Genomic DNA, 20,426 nt, shown 5'->3' on the forward strand with positions numbered 1-20,426 from the left:
GGTCAAGTAAACCAATGGATCGCGAATTGGTTGAGCAACAGACAACAAAGAGTAGTGATTGACGGATTTAACTCAGAGTGGGCGCCGGTCACTAGTGGCGTCCCTCAGGGCTCGGTTCTTGGCCCAGTGCTCTTCATTATTTACATCAACGACGTGGATGTTGGACTCAATAATCGCATTAGTAAATTTGCAGACGACACAAAGATGGGTAACTCGGTTCTCACTGACGAAGACAGGCAAAGCCTCCAAGAGGATTTGCACAAAATTTCAGCTTGGTCGGATAAATGGGAGATGCCCTTTAACGTTGACAAGTGCCAGGTCCTTCAAGTTGGAACAAAAAATAAGAAGTTCGATTACGAAATACGCGGCGTTAAACTCACAAGTGTTCAATGCGTTAAGGACCTGGGGATTAAAATCGCGTCAAACCTCAAATTCTCACAGCAATGCATCGATGCAGCAAATAAAGCAAACAGAATGTTGGGCTTCATTAAAAGAAACTTTCTATTCAAGAATAAAAATGTAATACTTCCGCTCTACAATAGTTTAGTCAGACCCCACTTGGAATATGCGGTACAGTTTTGGTCTCCCCATCATGCAAAGGACATTGCTAAACTAGAAGGTGTTCAGCGTCGGGCAACAAAAATGATCCCTTCCTTGCGCAACAAATCCTACGAAGAAAGGCTTTCCACCCTTAACATGTTCTCTCTTGAGAAACGTCGCCTCCGAGGAAAACTGATCGAATGTTTTAAAATACTTAATAGTTTCACGAATGTAGACAGAACAAGATTGTTTATGATCGATGACACTTTGCGAACGAGGAACAATGGCATAAAACTCAAATGTAGACAAGTAAATTCAGACTGCACCAAATTTTTCTTCACCAACGTTGTAGTGCGAGAATGGAATAAGCTCCCACCGTCAGTGGTCCAGTGTAACACGATTGACTCCTTTAAAAACAAGCTCGACCGTCACTTCCTTCAACTTAATATCAACTAGAGTAGAAATGCAACGTTTTGGACCCATCTGATTAGTGTAGATTCACTTAGGTTTAAGGACAGACCACCTAGTCTGGACCATGGGGTCTGTGTGGTCTGATTTCTATGTAAATCTATGTAAATCTCTGACACACACACACACACACACACACACACACACAGAGTATATATAAACTTGACTAATATATTAGGCCTATATTATTATTATTATTATTATTATTATTATTATTATTATTATTATTATTATTATTGTTATTATTATTATTATTATTAATGTTGCTATTTTCATCATATACTTATACTTGTAGCAGTAGTAGTAATAGTGGTAGTAGTGGTAGGTACCAATATTATCGGCACCAATGACTACGGAACTGGTACCTATTCTGAGTGAGACTGCTATCTCCTATACATGGTACCGATAATAGCGTACCGGTACCCAGACCAGAACCAATACGCCAATACTGGTTTCTATTAACGGTTCCCAAACTAGAACCAACAATTCAATACCGGTATCAAAACACCAGCAGGTCCGATACCAAAACAAGTACCAATAATCTGTTATCGGTACCATTAAAACAGTAGTCCTTCAAGATGGCGGACTGGCAGACGGTTCAAAACGAAGCGGAGATTTATAAAGTGATTTCCTCGGTTTATTCAGGTGAAGGAGGCTGTTACTGTCTGCCTGGCACTTGGCACTCTTCACCGTTCTGCTTTCCGTCTGGAGTGCCACGGGGGTAAGCCTGGGCGGAGATATAGGCCGTTTTATAGGCCTGTGTGGCTGACATCCCCCTTCTAATCCTGGCAGCCGTGTTTTAAGGCGGGTTTTTGTGTCTGTTAGGGATGGTTTATTTGTGGGGGGAAGGCTGTGGGCGTGGGGGGTGAATTCCAACCATGGGCGTGTGGCAGGGTGGGCAGGTGGGCATGGGGTGAATTCCAATCATGGGCGTCTGGCAGAGTGGGCGGGGTGGGCATGGGGGGTGAATTCCAACCATGGGTGTGTGGCAGGGTGGGCATGGGTGGTGAATTCCAACCCTGGGCGTGTGGCAGGGTGAGCATGGGGTGAATTCAACCATGGGCGTGTGGCAGGGGTGGGCATGGGGTGAATTCAACCATGGGTGTGTGGCAGGGTGGGCATGGGGGGTGAATTCCAACCATGGGCGTGTGGCAGGGTGAGCATGGGGGGTGAATTCAACCATGGGCGTGTGGCAGGGTGAGCATGGGGGTGAATTCCAACCATGGGCGTGTGGCAGGTGGGCATGGGGTGAATTCCAACCATGGGCGTGTGGCAGGGTGGGCATGGGGGTGAATTCCAACCATGGGTGTGTGGCAGGGGTGGGCATGGGGTGAATTCCAACCATGGGCGTGTGGCAGGGTGGGCATGGGGGGTGAATTCCAACCATGGGTGTGTGGCAGGGTGGGCATGGGGGTGAATTCAATCATGGGTGTGTGGCAGGGTGGGCATGGGGGTGAATTCAATCATGGGTGTGTGGCAGGGTGGGCATGGGGGGTGAATTCCAATCATGGGTGTGTGGCAGGGTGGGCATGGGGGTGAATTCAATCATGGGTGTGTGGCAGGGGTGGGCATGGGGTGAATTCCAATCATGGGTGTGTGGCAGGGTGGGCATGGGGTGAATTCCAATCATGGGGGGGGTGTGGCAGGGTGGGCATGGGGGTGAATTCCAACCATGGGTGTGTGGCAGGTGTCAGGCATGGGGGTGAATTCAACCATGGGTGTGTGGCAGGGTGGGCATGGGTGGGCATGGGGTGAATTCCAACCATGGGTGTGTGGCAGGGTGGGCATGGGGTGAATTCCAACCATGGGTGTGTGGCGGGGTGGGCATGCGGGTGAATTCCAACCATGGGTGTGTGGCAGGGTGGGCATGGTGGAATTCCAACCATGGGCGTGTGGCAGGGTGGGCATGGGGTGAATTCCAACCATGGGCGTGTGGCAGGGTGGGCATGGGGTGAATTCCAGCCATGGGCGTGTGTGGGTGAGCATGGTGGGTGAATTCACATGGGTGTGGCAGGGGTGGGCATGGGGTGAATTCCCATGGGTGTGTGGCAAGTGAGCATGGGGTGAATTCCAACCATGGGTGTGTGTGGGGGTGGGCATGGGAGTGAATTCCAACCATGGGCGTGTGGCGGCAGGTGGGCATGGGGGTGAATTCCAACCATGGGCGTGTGGCAGGGGTGGGCATGGGGTGAATTCCAACCATGGGCGTGTGGCAGGGTGTGCATGGGGTGAATTCCAACCATGGGTGTGTGGCAGGTGGGCATGGGGGTGAATTCCAACCATGGGCGTGTGGCGGGGTGGGCATGGGGGGTGAATTCCAACCATGGTGTGTGTGGGGTGAGGGGGTGAATTCCAACCATGGGTGTGTGTGTGGGGTGGGCATGGGTAATGAATTCCAACCATGGGTGTGTGGCAGGGTGGGCATGGGGGTGAATTCCAACCATGGGTGCGTGGCGGGGTGGGCATGGGGGTGAATTCCAACCATGGGCGTGTGGTGGGGTGGGCATGGGGTGAATTCCAACCATGGGCGTGTGGCAGGGTGGGCATGGGTGAATTCAACCATGGGTGTGTGTGGTGGGCATGGGGTGAATTCCAATCATGGCGTGTGGCGGGGGTGGGCATGGAGGGTGAATTCAACCATGGGTGTGTGGCAGGGGTGGGCATGGGGGTGAATTCAACCATGGGCGTGTGGCGGGTGGGCATGGGGTGAATTCCAACCATGGGCGTGTGGCAGGGGTGGGCATGGGGTGAATTCCAACCATGGGTGTGTGGCAGGGGTGGGCATGGGGGTGAATTCAACCATGGGAGTGTGGCGGGGTGGGCAGGGGGGCGGAATTCCAACCATGGGTGTGTGGCAGGGTGGGCATGGGGTGAATTCCAACCATGGGTGTGTGGCGGGGTGGGCATGGGGGGTGAATTCCAACCATGGGCGTGTGGCGGGGTGGGCATGGGGGGTGAATTCCAACCATGGGTGTGTGGCGGGGTGGGCATGGGGAGTGAATTCCAACCATGGGTGTGTGGAAGGGTGGGCGTGGGGTGAATTCCAACCATGGGTGTGTGGCGGTATGGGCATGGGGTGAATTCCAACCATGGGGCGTGTGGCAGGGGTGGGCATGGAGGTGAATTCCAACCATGGTGTGTGTGGGGTGGGCATGAGGTGGTCCAACCATGGGTGTGTGGCAGGGGTGGGCATGGGGGTGAATTCCAACCATGGGTGTGTGTGTTAGGGTGAGCATGGGGGGTGAATTCCAACCATGGGTGTGTGGTGGGGTGGGCATGGGGAGTGAATTCCAACCATGGGTGTGTTGTGGGGTGGGCATGGGGAGTGAATTCCAACCATGGGTGTGTGGCAGGGTGGGCCTGGTGGTTGAATAGCAACAATGGGTGTGTGGCAGGGTGGGCATGGGGTGAATTCCAACCATGGGTGTGTGGCGGGTGGGCATGGGGGTGAATTCCAACCATGGGCGTGTGGCAGGTGGGCATGGGGTGAATTCCAGTGGGTGTGTGGGTGGGCATGGGGTGAATTCCAACCATGGGTGTGTGGCAGAGGTGGGCATGGGGTGAATTCCAACCATGGGTGTGTGGCCGGGTGGGCATGGGGGGTGAATTCCAACCATGGGCGTGTGGCAGGGTGGGCATGGGGTGGGTGCAGCCATGGGTGTGTGGCAGGGTGGGCATGGGGGGTGAATTGCAACCATGGGTGTGTGGCAGGGTGGGCCCCCTCTCTCTCTCGCCTCACTTACATACCTTGCATTCCTTCCTCTCTCTCTCTCTCTCTCTCTCTCTCTCTCTCCCTCTCTCCTTCCTCTCACGGCCTTTGGGAGTGCGGGGAATACAGCGGCAAACAGGAAATGCATTTCAAACACACAGTTTTTCAGTTATGTGGGTTGAAAAATACCCTAGATGTAGGGAAATTCTTTACATTTACCTAGATGTAGGGAAATTCTTTACATTTACCTAGATGTAGGGAAATTCTTTACATTTACCTAGATGTAGGGAAATTCTTTACATTTACCTAGATGTAGGGAAATTCTTTACATTTACCTAGATGTAGGGAAATTCTTTACATTTACCTAGATGTGGGAAAATTCTTTACATTACCTAGATGTAGGAAATTCTTTACATTACCTAGATGTAGGGAAATTCTTTACATTTACCTAGATGTAGGAAATTCTTTACATTTACTAGATGTAGGGAAATTCTTTACATTTACCTAGATGTAGGGAAATTCTTTACATTACCTAGATGTAGGAAATTCTTTACATTTACCTAGATGTAGGAAATTCTTTACATTTACCTAGATGTAGGGAAATTCTTTACATTTACCTAGATGTAGGAAAATTCTACATTCAGCCATTGTTTGCCACGTGGAAACCATAATATCACTCAGTCTCCATAGAAGAGGGAGTGAAGCCACCAACCATTGTTGTCTCATTACCCTGCATGCTCTCCACACCTCCTTTACCCCATTTTGCTTAGGCTTGCACAACTGCTTTGTAGCCCATACTTAAAAAAAATGTGCTAATATATTTGTATGTGGTATATTATGCAGGGAACTGTTGACTAAAAGGACAGCTTCAGCGGCCCTCGTCTAAAGCCTAATGCAATGGCTAGAATTATACATTGATTTTTTTTTTTTTGGCCACCTTTGTCTGCTGAGTACCCCACAAAAAAGACCAAATTACCCCACTTTGGGGTAATTTACCCCCTCACGGGCCCCATTACAAGGTTACATAAAGTTAGGTTTGAGTAGTTTAAATATATTTGAGGGATTCTTTGCCACATATGGACACATTGCAATTTCACTCAATGTCCATAGAAAAGGGGGGGTGGAGAGGGGTGAAGCCCCCCCATTATAAGGTTAGGTAAAGTTAGGGTGGAGTAGTTTAGAGATATTTGAGGAATTTTTTGCCACGTACGGAAATCTCGCACTTCCACTCAGTCTTTATTGCAGAGAGGCGGCCGAGAGGGGTGAAGCCCCCCAGTTAGAAGGTCATGTAAAGTTAGGTTGGAGTAGTTTGAATGGTAAATCTTGGGAATAGCGGCTCCTAGCGGGTGGTGCGCGTTTAGGGCACGGTGTGGTGGTAATTGCAACATTTCCAGCGCCCTCTCGGGTTTTGACAAGCGGACAGGTGTGTTTATGTCACAAGGGTGTATATTTCCATGACCTCACAATTTCTTCCAAGTCGATGGGCGATGAGACTGCAAGCTCCAGGGTGAAGAAAGGGAAGAGCCAGCGTGGAAATATACACCTGTGACATAAACAAGCCACCTGTCCGCTCGTCAAAACCAGTTATACGTGCGGAAATGTTGTAATACCACCGTGCCATAGCGCACCCGCTAGACCGCTATTCCCTAGATTTATTTGCGTTTGAATATATTAGAGGATTTTTTGCCACGTTCAGAAACCTTGTTACTTCACTCAGTGTTTATAGCAGAGGGGGTCGAGAGGGTGAAGCCCCGTTGGAAGGTTATGTAAGGTTAGGTTTGAGTAGTTTAAATATATTTGAGGATTTTTGCCACATACGGAAACCTCGCAATTTCACTCATTGTCCATAGAAGAGGGGGGGGTCGAGAGGGGTGAAGCCCCCGTTAGAAGGTTATGTAAGGTTAGGTTGGGTAGTATAACCTGGTAGCAACGACGGGCCAAATTTGTGGCTTTACCGTGTAGCAGCGACAGGCCAAAAAGCAAATTTACCGTGTAGCAGACGGGCCAAATTTGTGCCATGATATAAACCCCAAAAATAGATGATACATAAACTGATCACAAATGCTTTGATATATACGTATTATGAAATGGTTTGTATGAGGGGTGATTTTTTCTCATTTTTCTCGCTTGGAGGGACCATTAAGAAACATGATCCCCGCTGCTACCGGGTTAAATATATTCAAGGGATTTTTTGCCATGTACGGTGCTGTGTTTGTGGCCTAGCAGCATTTGGTTACTGGTCACAGCACCAGTGCACACCTGTAATAGGTGTAGCTTGTAGTAACTGGTTATATCCCATCCTCGTGGACGTGTCCGTGGTGTCAGTCTGGAGGATACGTTTGGAGGCACTTAATATTTATTGACAACTCTACATTGCTCCTTGAGGCTCAGCGCCCTCGTCTGAGAGGAATCCTCTCCAAGCTACATACATGTAGCTCAAACTTACAATACAATCCTATTGCAGAAACATACAAAACTATAAAGGTATTAAATCTCCTATAAGGGATTTGGATTCCCTGTTATTATAGAGTTACTTTTTGGGGCGCCTACAAAGGAAACTTAACAGTAATGTATAACTTATAAATACTTCTTACTCTATTCTTAATCTACTTACATATCAAACGGAAACTGCACAATTTCACTCAGTCTTTATAGCAAAGGGTGGTCGAGAGGGGTGAAGCCCCCAATTAAAAGGTTATGTAAAGTTAGGTTGGAGTAGTTTGAATATATTTGAGGGATATTTTGCTGTGTACGAAAACCACGTAATTTCACTCAGTGTCCAAAGAAGAGGGGGGGGGGGGGGTCGAAAGAGGTGAAGCCCCTCATTATAAGGTTATGTAAAGTTAGGTTGGAATAGTTTAAATATATTCAAGGGATTTTTTGCCACGTACAGAAACACGCAATTTCCCTCAGTGTCCTTAGCAGAGTGTTTTTACCAAGTACAGCTTGATCTTGGCGAGTCAGTGCCTTGACCCAGTGTTATATGTGTTTACAATAGTATGCCATTGTAAATTTGCTCCTGTGTTTACAAAACTTTACCATATACAGTATAGTAATTCCTATGTGGCCAATTAAGTGGGTCTCAGTTTTTGTCTTTAAGCTTACATGCATTAACCCAGTAGCAGTGATGGGCCAAATTTGTGTCTCTACCGTGTAGCAGTGACGGGCCAAATTTGTGTCTTTACCGTGTAGCAGTGACGGGCCAAATTTGTGTCTTTACCGTGTAGCAGTGACGGGCCAAATTTGTGGCTTTACCATGTAGCAGTGATGGACTAAATTTGTGGCTTTACCGTGTAGCAGTGACGGGCCAAATTTGTGGCTTTACCATGTAGCAGTGATGGACTAAATTTGTGGCTTTACCGTGTAGCAGTGACCGCCCAAATTTGTGGCTTTACCATGTAGCAGTGACCGGCCAAATTTGTGGCTTTACCGTGTAGCAGTGACGGGCCAAATTTGTGGCTTTACCGTGTAGCAGTGACGGGCTAAATTTGTGGCTTTACCGTGTAGCAGTGACCGGCCAAATTTGTGGCTTTACCATGTAGCAGTGACGGGCTAAATTTGTGGCTTTACCGTGTAGCAGCGACGGGCCAAATTTGTGGCTTTACCATGTATGACAGATCGGCAAATTTGTGGCTTTACCGTGTAGCAGCGACGGACCAAATTTGTGGCTTTACCGTGTGGCAGCGACGGGCCAAATTTGTGCCATGATATAAACCCCTCAAAATAGATGATACATAATCTGATCACAAATGCTTTGATATATATTATGAAGTGCTTTGTGTGAGTGATGTTTTTTTCTCATTTTTCTCGCTCTGAGGGACCATTAAGAAACATGATCCCCGCTGCTACCACCACCACCGGGTTAAGAATACAATTTGTTGACAAGGAATCTATATTGTTCTTGGTTTAGAATGATATAATTTATCAGAATTGGTAGCCTCATTTTTGTACCCTTGATATCAATTCCAGTACTAGTGAAGTAGCTAGTATCAGAGTCCAGCTAGGCCAGTGCTCCTTCCTCATCCAGAATAACATTAGATTAGTGTATTGTATCCACAAACACTTTCCTCCCAGTGTTGTTACCTTTAATTTGTTCTTCGTGGGTGTCTTTAATATTCCATCTCATATAATGTTTAGTACTTTCTCCATAAATGGAATGGTAGTGACTTTCGTCTGTTGAATGCTAACGTATGTGATCTTTCAGTAAATTAGCAATGATCAAGTTTTTTATCCATCAACTTGAAGCAACCAATTTACTAATCATTTGTTGTGTTCTTCATTGAATTCACTAAACTTGCTCCTTTTCTTGCATTTTGCAGCCAACAGTGAGTGCCGGGCAGCTGACGGTGGACCTGGTAATTACCTGTGAGAAGGTGAGGCAGTATCTGAAGCACACACACACACACACACACACACACACACACACACACACACACACATGCATGCAAGCATACACTCAGCTTGAGACATTCCATGTACCTTCTGTGGTGAACTCACACCTTTGCCCTGTCTTCACACATGACTTGTTAATATCATGCTTTAAACCCATTATTGGTCTAATGTTTCAGTTGGTCCTTGGATGTAAGGCAAGTCTTGCTCAGCTCAGTGACATTGCACTGAAGAATGAGGCTTGTCCCTTGTTTGCTTGTGTCTCATACTCCATAAATCAGGAACTTGAGAAGCTGCTTCCAGTCTTGTCTCAGGTGACTGAGTTCCATGAGGGTTGATCCTTCACTGGTGACTTTGTGGTGTAAACATTGTGATTAATTTGATTGTCATGAAATGCAAGGTGCATAATCAAGTCACTGGAGATGATTGTTAGCAAGATAGTCGATACTTTAGTTCTTAATGGAGAAAAGATTGAAGGACAGTGTAATTTAACGGTAAAGGTTGTATCAAATGTAACACAAATACTCTGATATAAGTTTTCAATTGAGGGAAAGCTTGTAAAATTCTCAGACCTGAATGAAGAATGAGTATGAATGTTTCAATGGGTGATCTTTCCCTAGATCATGAGATGTTATTTTTGTCTCCAAGGATCTGTTCCCATGCCTTGGGCCTTGCTAATGTACCTATATTTGCATGTCATTCTGTCCCCAGCAGTATAAAACAAGAGTGGCAAATATGATATGATGGAGATATGACACCAACAAGAGAGAGTGTTATGTTAGATTAAAGATAATGGAAGTATGTGCCAGTAACTGGGTTTTGTGCCCAACAGGTGGGCACCACCCAGCCCCTCTGACCACAGCAGCAAAGACCAGTGCCATGTCTTGCCTGCCCAGTCCCTTGCTGTCATGCAGACCCCCTCATAGAAGTGAGTGGCTTGGCCTTTACATGTGTGACTCTAGCTGTGTATGCCTTTGACAGTCTGTCATATCTTTAAATACATTCAGTTATCAATATATCTGTCTGTCATATCTTTAAATACATTCAGTTATCAATACATCTGTCTGTCATATCTTTAAATACATTCAGTTATCAATATATCTGTCTGTCATATCTTTAAATACATTCAGTTATCAATACATCTGTCTGTCATATCTTTAAATACATTCAGTTATCAATATATCTGTCTGTCATATCTTTAAATACATTCAGTTATCAATATATCTGTCTGTCATATCTCTAAATACATTCACTTATCAATATATCTGTCTGTCATATCTCTAAATACATTCAGTTATCAATATATCTGTCTGTCATATCTTTAAATACATTCAGTTATCAATATATCTGTCTGTCATATCTCTAAATACATTCACTTATCAATATATCTGTCTGTCATATCTCTAAATACATTCAGTTATCAATACATCTGTCTGTCATATCTTTAAATACATTCAGTTATCAATATATGTCTGTCATATCTCTAAATACATTCAGTTATCAATATATCTGTCTGTCATATCTTTAAATACATTCAGTTATCAATATATCTGTCTGTCATATCTCTAAATACATTCAGTTATCAATATATCTGTCTGTCATATCTTTAAATACATTCAGTTATCAATACATCTGTCTGTCATATCTCTAAATACATTCAGTTATCAATATATCTGTCTGTCATATCTTTAAATACATTCAGTTATCAATACATCTGTCTGTCATATCTCTAATAAATACATTCAGTTATCAATATATCTGTCTGCCAGTCTGTCATATCTCTAATAAATACATTCAGTTATCAATATATCTGTCTGCCAGTCTGTCATATCTCTAATAAATACATTCAGTTATCAATATATCTGTCTTTTGCTAGTCTGTCATATCTCTAATAAATACATTCAGTTATCAATATATTTATCTTTTGCTAGTCTGTCATATCTCTAATAAATACATTCAGTTATCAATATATCTATCTTTTGCTAGTCTCATATCTCTAATAAATACATTCAGTTATCATCAATATATCTATCTATATCTGTCTTTGCAGAAAAAAAAACCTGGAATATAAAAAACACTCTTGGGGGGTTATTGAGTTTTATTGTTTTTTGTTTTTTATTTTCATTATGTTAAAATGTAAATGAGTTGAAAGAATCCATTACAAAGTGTTGGACTGGACTCTCCATTTCCCGGAGTAATGGTGGGAAGGCCAAAAGTCCGGGCAGGAACATACTTGTCTGGCACCCTGGGTCTGGCAGTGCCACACACCCGAGCACCACATTTAAGAAAAATTAACAAAAACAAGTTATTTGAAAACTTCCAATACATGTCAACCATGGACAGTGGCACCAAGTGTCTGCAATTTTTTTTGAGCTCCAGGTGCTTAAGCACACTGTACTACTGTGAAGTATTTCCAATGAATGTTTTCTATAAGAATTTTATAATGAAGAAACTAAATGATAATCCTAAGCAGCAGTTGATACCTGTGAACAGTGTCAGCAGCAGCAATGCAGTGTTTGCTGTGTTCTCTGCGGCCATTACAGGCAGTCCTCAAGTTTGGAGGTATGCAACCTACCTCACACCTACGACGACCAGGCCAATAATATTAGTAATATGTCATTAAGCAATGAGGTGACAGTTTAAATATCCTGCCATGGAGTGACTTGTTTACTCATTGTTCCTGCACCCCTACAGCCCACCACTGCCCTCATGTGCTGGCAGGAAGGAGGATGGGGGTTGGTTGGGCCAGCCCTCCCAATCATTCCCCTCCATTGCCTGTGGCACTCAAGCTGTAAGCACTACTCATGATACTCTACCTATAGTTTATAGACCTACAGTCTGCTATACAAGCATAGATCCAGCAGCTGCTGGTCTGCTAGCACGTGAGGCGAGCAAGGGTGGAGTGAGTCTACCCAATTATCTCCACACTACAAGTCTCAGCTGTGTTCGGTTCACCTGTTAGCCCACACAGGCCCCGGCAGGTGAGGAGAGAGCCAGCCTAGATTGTCAATCAGCTGAGTACAGCCAAAATGCCATTCCAGAACAACAGCAGGTCAAAGCGTGGCTGCATGAGAGAACAACATACTGATATGTCCAGGCGGCAGAAACTGACCAGGGGACGGAATCTGATGTACGGCTGGACTTGTTTTGATGCCCAGACTGGGTCAGGAAAGGCTGAACATAGCCGGGTACATGTCTTGCAGGACCCAAGATTTTGTCTACTGGGAAATCCAATATCTAGGAAATTGAGGTTCAAGTGTGATTTAGAGTGAAAAGATTATTATAAAGTGAAGAGCAGACACTTGATCCAAGGTGCAGGCTGGTCTGTGTTAATTTATACTCTACAGAAAATGACCTTTTGCTTCCCTAAACATGACACCAATTTTGACTGATTTATTTTTTAATATGAAGAATAAAAATGATAAAAACAACAATACAAAAAGTCAGTAAAACCCAACATAAGGCGGTGGGTTGGGCTTAAAAGGAAGGATCATTCCCAAGCTTGTTTATATCAACACATCAACCAGAACATAGACTCGGGAGGCCACCAACATATACATAAATTAAAAGAAAACATGTTCTTTTAGGGAAATTTTAACTGATTTCCTTTTTTTTTATGGGGGGGAAGGGGGAGGGGGGTGTTATGCAAACCTGAGTATTTTTCTGTCCATCTCTGTCTATCAATATCTATCTATGGTTCTATATTTAATTATGTTCTTCATGTATCCATCTATCTGTGTATTGATGAATGAATGCATCCATTTATATTATTTTTGTATCCATTGTTGTAATGTTGCAACCATTTTTACTAGTACAAGAACTTCTCTACTCTCTGAATATTACCTTTCTCAAGCCATTTTGTTCACTGGAAAGCTTCACTCACCATATTTAACCCTTTCAAATGAAGCTGCTTTTTACTCTTCTCTCCAGAGTGAGTGACATAACCTCCTGACTGAGCTGGTGGTGGTCCTGCAATGCCTATGAGCGATGGGACAACAACCAAATCCCTGGCCACAGCTGCGCTACCTCACCTCCCACACAACATAGGAGGACGTGCTAGTGTGAGTGTCCAGTGTAGAAGCATAATTAATTTTCTTCCTATTTGTAAGGAAAGAGAACAACCAAGTGCCAAATCATCAAAAAGGAAGATGAAGATAAAGTTGAATTGTCACAACATGCTCCCGAACAGACAGGAGGAGTTGCCAAAGAATCGTTAAAGTTCCAGACATGTTGATGCTTCCATCCTGAGAGAGTGTTAGCTATAGGAGAAACAATAGTAGGAAGGCTGGTCCAGGGTTTACTGATGAAAGGGATGAAGGTGCTGATCAGGAGTACCATGAACAGCACGGCTGATTTTGTCTGGAAAGTTGCGTGTGAGTTGGTCGGGTCACAGCCAAACTAGTCTTTCGTACCTGTTTCCTTAGTGCCATTTCCATGTCTTTCTGAGTGTCAATTAGTACCAGGACAGCAAAATGGGATGTTTAGTGCCTGACGGGACAGCTTGGTGGGGTAACAAGAGGCATGATGCGTCTGCCTCCCTTCAAAGCATCTCTGCATTGCTTTAAGAATATTCTGCAAGTTTAAAGCTGATGAAGGAAGACGTACAGCAGCTAAAGTCACCATACACTAGGCTGAAGCCCCTGTCCATAGCTAAGGGAGCTGATTGCTTAGATGAAAGGAGGGTAGGCCTTGGTGAGGGAGGGGGCAGGGCATCTGGAGCAATTCAATATGCAAAGTTTGAGTGTCTGGTGAAGTAGTAAGAAGCATGATGTCTGTTTCCTCCACTCACTTGGGGCCTTGGAGCTGGAGAACACAAAGGAAGAACAAACAACAGCAGACCTGATGGTTCTTATGAGGCTGTTTGTGACAAGCTACACTAACTATCTAATCAAAGGTGGAAGATGAAGGACAGTAAGATGAAGAAGCGTCTCTCAGCCCTTCCTTTCGGGTGCCGGCTTTGTCAAACTCTTCATGGAAATTTGGTACGTAGTAGTAGGGCTCATGTTAGCTGGTGATGCAGGGGATGAAAAGTGTGGTGTGTAAGACATGCTTCACACCTTGACTGGTGAGGGCCAACAAGTGGAAGAATACCTGACCTAGCCATTGCTTCCTTCAGATAGGAGCCTTTCCATATGACAGGTTTTCCTTTTCCTGTACAGATATTTTGAATTAGTTTTCTCTGATTGGTTTCAGAATATCCTTAACAACAAAAGTCACCAAAATTATATGCTCCTGCAGTGTTGGGTCACTGTTAGATGCACAAGAGTGTACTGAAGGTCTAACGTGTGTGTGTAAGCTTACTTGAGGTGCTGTGTACATAAACAATAGTAAATTTTTGGGAAAAAATAATTATTTTTGGATATATTATTACTGAATAATCTACTCTGCTATTCTCCTGCCCTCTGACTCAGCACTGACCTCATCATGCCAGAGACTGGGCATGCACAGGGCGACCCATTGTAGTAGCAGTGTTGTGTTCCCCCAGTGACCTGCCGACCACTGTGCTGCTGATGAAGCTTGTGGAGGAGGGAGACAGTGCGATGGGCACAGTCATGCTGCTCAACTTTCTCAATGCTTGGAAGGTCCAGGTGAGGAGGTAAACAGAAGCTTGGTCTTCCTCCTGCCATGCTCTTGTCAGCTGCTGTCTAGTTTTTCTTGGCTGAAATCTTCATAAACCAGTTTACTGTAAAAACTACTTATTTGTTTCATAAAGTTGTATATTTTTACTTATTTGTTCAATATATATTTAAGGATTTATATATTTATATATGTCAGCTGCTGTCTAGTTTTTCTTGGCTGAATTCTTCATAAACCAGTTTACTGTAAAAACTCTACTTATTTGTTTCATAAAGTTGTATATTTTTGCTTATTTGTTCAATATATATTTAAGGATTTATATATTTCCTTTCACGGCTTGAATCAGGAAGTGGGATAAAGGCTAATTAAGAGAGTGATGGCACTATTCTTATAAGCTTTTTTTTTTTTTTTTTTTTTTTTCCAGGAGCAAGCTGCAACATGGACGATGCCTTTTCTTGCAAAAACAGGTTTTGGAGCCCAACACCACAGAAGTTGCCAGGAGTGAAATTTTTATATTCAAAAGTGAGAAAGATTTTGTGTTTGCTCAGTTTTCAAGTAGCCGCTGCACAGTGTTCCCTTTCTTGCAGTGTTTAACCCTTAAACACATCCGGGGGCTGGATCGGACCCCACTATATTTTCTCAATGGTAACACAGCCGCCTCATTGGCGCCAGACAGCTGTGATGCCTGATAGCTTTTCTGTTCTCTTTGATGTTGTCGATGTTGTGTGCATGCAGCTCTCGCTCTTTCCTGTCCAGTGTAGAAGCGATTGCTGCCCGTTTCAACCCGTACTATGCTCCTGCATAGTACGGTGCAGGAAGTGTCCTCCGCAGAATGATGTTAGGAAAAGCCGCAATGTGTGCTTTACTTGTATAGGGAGGCTCTGCAGACTCCTCAAATGTAAGTAATAATTTTCTATGAATTGCAACTGTACTAATGTACATTTGTACAAAAATAATCCAGACTTTTTTTTTTTTTTTTTCACTAATAAAATATCAACTTTTTTGACAGCTTGCCTCAGAACTAGCAGTGGTGCCAGAATGCTAGGGGTACATCAGCTGCATCCCACACTCCCAGGCTGTGCTTGGGACACGCTACATGGGAGTACTTGCATGGGAGGGCCTGATACAAAATGTATTGTGAACAGGTGTAGTATTTTTCATGAGTTTTGGAGATTTTGGAGGCTATCCAATCTAATACTTACTTATCAATCTTTACATATATTTGTTTCCCCAGAAACAGGATTAAGTTTGGCATTGCCCATGCTGCTTTTAGTTTGAATAAAATGCAATTAGAAGTATTTTTTTTCATTTTTCAAAAGTTGGGGTTAGTGTATAATTCAATAGGTTATGTGTTTAAGGGTTAAAGATATTCAAGAAATTTTTTTGCCACGTACATAAACCACGCAATTTCACTCAGCCTCCATAGGGGGGGGGGGTCGAGAGGGGCAAAGCCCCCCGTTAGAAGGTTATGTAAAGTTAGGTTGGAGTAGTTTAAATATATTCCAGGGATTTTTTGCCATGTATGGAAACCTCGCAGTTTCACTCAGTTATTATAGCAGAGGGGGGCTTGAGAGGGGTGAAGCCCCCCCACCCCATTAGAAGGTTATGTAAAGTTAGGTTGGAGTAGTTTAAATATATTCCAGGGATTTTTTGCCATGTACGGAAACCTCGCAATTTCACTCAGTTATTATAGCAGAGGGGGGCTTGAGAGGGGTGAAGCCCCCCCACCCCATTAGAAGGCTATGTAAAGTTAGGTTGGAGTAGTTCAAATATGTTGGACACACGGTGTAAGCTGTGGGAAATATGCAGCGCGGGACGTGTAACCACAGTCAGTTGATTGTTAAGGAAAGACCCGTCTGTCTGATGCGATCTCTAGTTTTATGGATCAAACCTGTCAGTATGAAGTACATGTAACCATCACACTCCGAGAATCATCTATTCTCATCACTGCGTTTATACATCAGTGATAACTGATTGCTGTCCAGTTGAGTACAAAACATGGATCAGTATAACACATTATAATACACCGTCAGGTGTCCGACTGCTTGACGTACATGCAAGTACAACATGTGGAGCACTATAACACGTAAGAACAGAACTTCAACGGACCTTACACCGTCAGGGTCTATAAACACCTCGGGCTCTCGGTCGTTCATCCGCCTCAACGTCTTCCCTGCACCAACTTCCTTAACCGTCTGCCCTTTGCCTTCGTACTCGCCTCCCTCCTGTGTGGGACACACTCATGGCTCTGAACAAGGACGCCTTCAGACGACTGTAGGCCGGCCTGATGGATTTGGTGACCTCTCTGACCGTACTGTCATAACATTCCCGACGATAAATGGCCTTTGCGATAGTAAACGTCTCCCTTATTCCTTCCTCTCCATTCTTCCACCTCTCCTCATCTTTCTCCACCTCTTACCCTCTCTCATTTTCCTCTATTTCCTCACATCGCCAAACGGCGATAACAGGACGGGAAGTTTCCCTAAACTTTTGGGAGTAGGGAATTTTCCCCATTTTAGGGAGGGGGAGGCGGACCTCTTGTAAAGAATTACCTGCATTAGTTTAGTTTAGGTTGTGACACGTTAGATTAGATACCTAACCTGTCCGCTGCGATTGGCACGGATTTTTCCTTCACTGGTAGCCTGGTAACCTGTACTACCAGGTCTTTCTCTGCCTCTGTGGTGGATAGTGGAGATGTTTCCCATGTGGTATTGGTGTGCTGGATATCCCTTCACTGGTAGCCTGGTAACATACACTCCCAGGTCTTTCTCTGCCTCTGTGGTGGATAGTGGAGTGTTTCCCATGTGGTATTGGTGTGCTGGATATCCCTTCACTGGTAGCCTGGTAACATACACTCCATGGTCTTTCTCTGTCTCTGTGGTGGATAGTGGAGTGTTTCCCATGTGGTATTGGTGTGCTGGATATCCCTTCACTGGTAGCCTGGTAACATATACTCCCAGGTCTTTCTCTGTGGTGGATAGTGGAGTGTTTCCCATGTGGTATTGGTGTGCTGGATATCCCTTCACTGGTAGCCTGGTAACATACACTTCCAGGTCTTTCTCTGCCTCTGTGGTGGATAGTGGAGTGTTTCCCATGTGGTATTGGTGTGCTGGATATCCCTTCACTGGTAGCCTGGTAACATACACTCCCAGGTCTTTCTCTGCCTCTGTGATGGATAGTGGAGTGTCTCCCATGTGGTATTGGTGTGCTGGATATCCCTTCACTGGTAGCCTGGTAACATACACTCCCAGGTCTTTCTCTGCCTCTGTGGTGGATAGTGGAGTGTTTCCCATGTGGTATTGGTGTGCTGGATATCCCTTCACTGGTAGCCTGGTAACATACACTCCCAGGTCTTTCTCTGCCTCTGTGGTGGATAGTGGAGTGTTTCCCATGTGGTATTGGTGTGCTGGATATCCCTTCACTGGTAGCCTGGTAACATACACTCCCAGGTCTTTCTCTGCCTCTGTGGTGGATAGTGGAGTGCTTCCCATGTGGTATTGGTGTGCTGGATATCCCTTCACTGGTAGCCTGGTAACATACACTCCCAGGTCTTTCTCTGCCTCTGTGGTGGATAGTGGAGTGTTTCCCATGTGGTATTGGTGTGCTGGATATCCCTTCACTGGTAGCCTGGTAACATACACTCCCAGGTCTTTCTCTGCCTCTGTGGTGGATAGTGGAGTGCTTCCCATGTGGTATTGGTGTGCTGGATATCCCTTCACTGGTAGCCTGGTAACATACACTCCCAGGTCTTTCTCTGCCTCTGTGGTGGATAGTGGAGTGTTTGCCATGTGGTATTGGTGTGCTGGATATCCCTTCACTGGTAGCCTGGTAACATACACTCCCAGGTCTTTCTCTGCCTCTGTGGTGGATAGTGGAGTGTTTCCCATGTGGTATTGGTGTGCTGGATATCCCTTCACTGGTAGCCTGGTAACATACACTCCCAGGTCTTTCTCTGCCTCTGTGGTGGATAGTGGAGTGTTTCCCATGTGGTATTGGTGTGCTGGATATCCCTTCACTGGTAGCCTGGTAACATACACTCCCAGGTCTTTCTCTGCCTCTGTGGTGGATAGTGGAGTGTTTCCCATGTGGTATTGGTGTGCTGGATATCCCTTCACTGGTAGCCTGGTAACATACACTCCAGGTCTTTCTCTGCCTCTGTGGTGGATAGTGGAGTGTTTCCCATGTGGTATTGGTGTGCTGGATATCCCTTCACTGGTAGCCTGGTAACATACACTCCCAGGTCTTTCTCTGCCTCTGTGGTGGATAGTGGAGTGTTTCCCATGTGGTATTGGTGTGCTGGATATCCCTTCACTGGTAGCCTGGTAACATACACTCCCAGGTCTTTCTCTGCCTCTGTGGTGGATAGTGGAGTGCTTCCCATGTGGTATTGGTGTGCTGGATATCCCTTCACTGGTAGCCTGGTAACATACACTCCCAGGTCTTTCTCTGCCTCTGTGGTGGATAGTGGAGTGTTTCCCATGTGGTATTGGTGTGCTGGATATCCTTCACTGGTAGCCTGGTAACATACACTCCCAGGTCTTTCTCTGCCTCTGTGGTGGATAGTGGAGTGTTTCCCATGTGGTATTGGTGTGCTGGATATCCCTTCACTGGTAGCCTGGTAACATACACTCCCAGGTCTTTCTCTGCCTCTGTGGTGGATAGTGGAGTGTTTCCCATGTGGTATTGGTGTGCTGGATATCCCTTCACTGGTAGCCTGGTAACATACACTCCCAGGTCTTTCTCTGCCTCTGTGGTGGATAGTGGAGTGCTTCCCATGTGGTATTGGTGTGCTGGATATCCCTTCACTGGTAGCCTGGTAACATACACTCCCAGGTCTTTCTCTGCCTCTGTGGTGGATAGTGGAGTGCTTCCCATGTGGTATTGGTGTGCTGGATATCCCTTCACTGGTAGCCTGGTAACATACACTCCCAGGTCTTTCTCTGCCTCTGTGGTGGATAGTGGAGTGTTTCCCATGTGGTATTGGTGTGCTGGATATCCCTTCACTGGTAGCCTGGTAACACACTCCCAGGTCTTTCTCTGCCTCTGTGGTGGATAGTGGAGTGTTTCCCATGTGGTATTGGTGTGCTGGATATCCCTTCACTGGTAGCCTGGTAACATACACTCCCAGGTCTTTCTCTGCCTCTGTGGTGGATAGTGGAGTGTTTCCCATGTGGTATTGGTGTGCTGGATATCCCTTCACTGGTAGCCTGGTAACATACACTCCCAGGTCTTTCTCTGCCTCTGTGGTGGATAGTGGAGTGTTTCCCATGTGGTATTGGTGTGCTGGATATCCCTTCACTGGTAGCCTGGTAACATACACTCCCAGGTCTTTCTCTGCCTCTGTGGTGGATAGTGGAGTGTTTCCCATGTGGTATTGGTGTGCTGGATATCCCTTCACTGGTAGCCTGGTAACATACACTCCCAGGTCTTTCTCTGCCTCTGTGGTGGATAGTGGAGTGTTTCCCATGTGGTATTGGTGTGCTGGATATCCCTTCACTGGTAGCCTGGTAACATACACTCCCAGGTCTTTCTCTGCCTCTGTGGTGGATAGTGGAGTGCTTCCCATGTGGTATTGGTGTGCTGGATATCCCTTCACTGGTAGCCTGGTAACATACACTCCCAGGTCTTTCTCTGCCTCTGTGGTGGATAGTGGAGTGTTTCCCATGTGGTATTGGTGTGCTGGATATCCCTTCACTGGTAGCCTGGTAACATACACTCCCAGGTCTTTCTCTGCCTCTGTGGT

The 20,426-nt window shown here is 45.3% G+C and overlaps 2 long non-coding RNA genes across 4 annotated transcripts; both read left to right on the forward strand.

Annotated features, from left to right (window-relative positions):
- Positions 1 to 1,590: 1,590 nt before the first annotated feature.
- LOC126989076 (uncharacterized) lies at positions 1,591 to 13,480 on the forward strand. 3 transcript variants are annotated; one of them, XR_007742850.1, is made up of 5 exons: positions 1,591 to 1,729; positions 9,037 to 9,090; positions 9,286 to 9,420; positions 9,939 to 10,034; positions 13,037 to 13,476. It is a non-coding gene; the product is annotated as an uncharacterized LOC126989076 (long non-coding RNA). The 3 variants fall into 3 exon arrangements; XR_007742848.1 differs by lacking the exon at positions 9,286 to 9,420 and having other exon boundaries at positions 13,037 to 13,480; XR_007742849.1 differs by lacking the exon at positions 13,037 to 13,476 and having other exon boundaries at positions 9,939 to 11,017.
- Positions 13,481 to 13,495: 15 nt separating this feature from the next.
- LOC126989077 (uncharacterized) lies at positions 13,496 to 16,674 on the forward strand. Its single transcript, XR_007742851.1, has 3 exons — positions 13,496 to 14,088; positions 14,592 to 14,694; positions 15,693 to 16,674. It is a non-coding gene; the product is annotated as an uncharacterized LOC126989077 (long non-coding RNA).
- Positions 16,675 to 20,426: the final 3,752 nt, after the last annotated feature.

The sequence above is a fragment of the Eriocheir sinensis genome, unplaced genomic scaffold (genome assembly GCF_024679095.1).
Source record: "Eriocheir sinensis breed Jianghai 21 unplaced genomic scaffold, ASM2467909v1 Scaffold1043, whole genome shotgun sequence".
NCBI lineage: Eukaryota > Metazoa > Arthropoda > Malacostraca > Decapoda > Varunidae > Eriocheir > Eriocheir sinensis.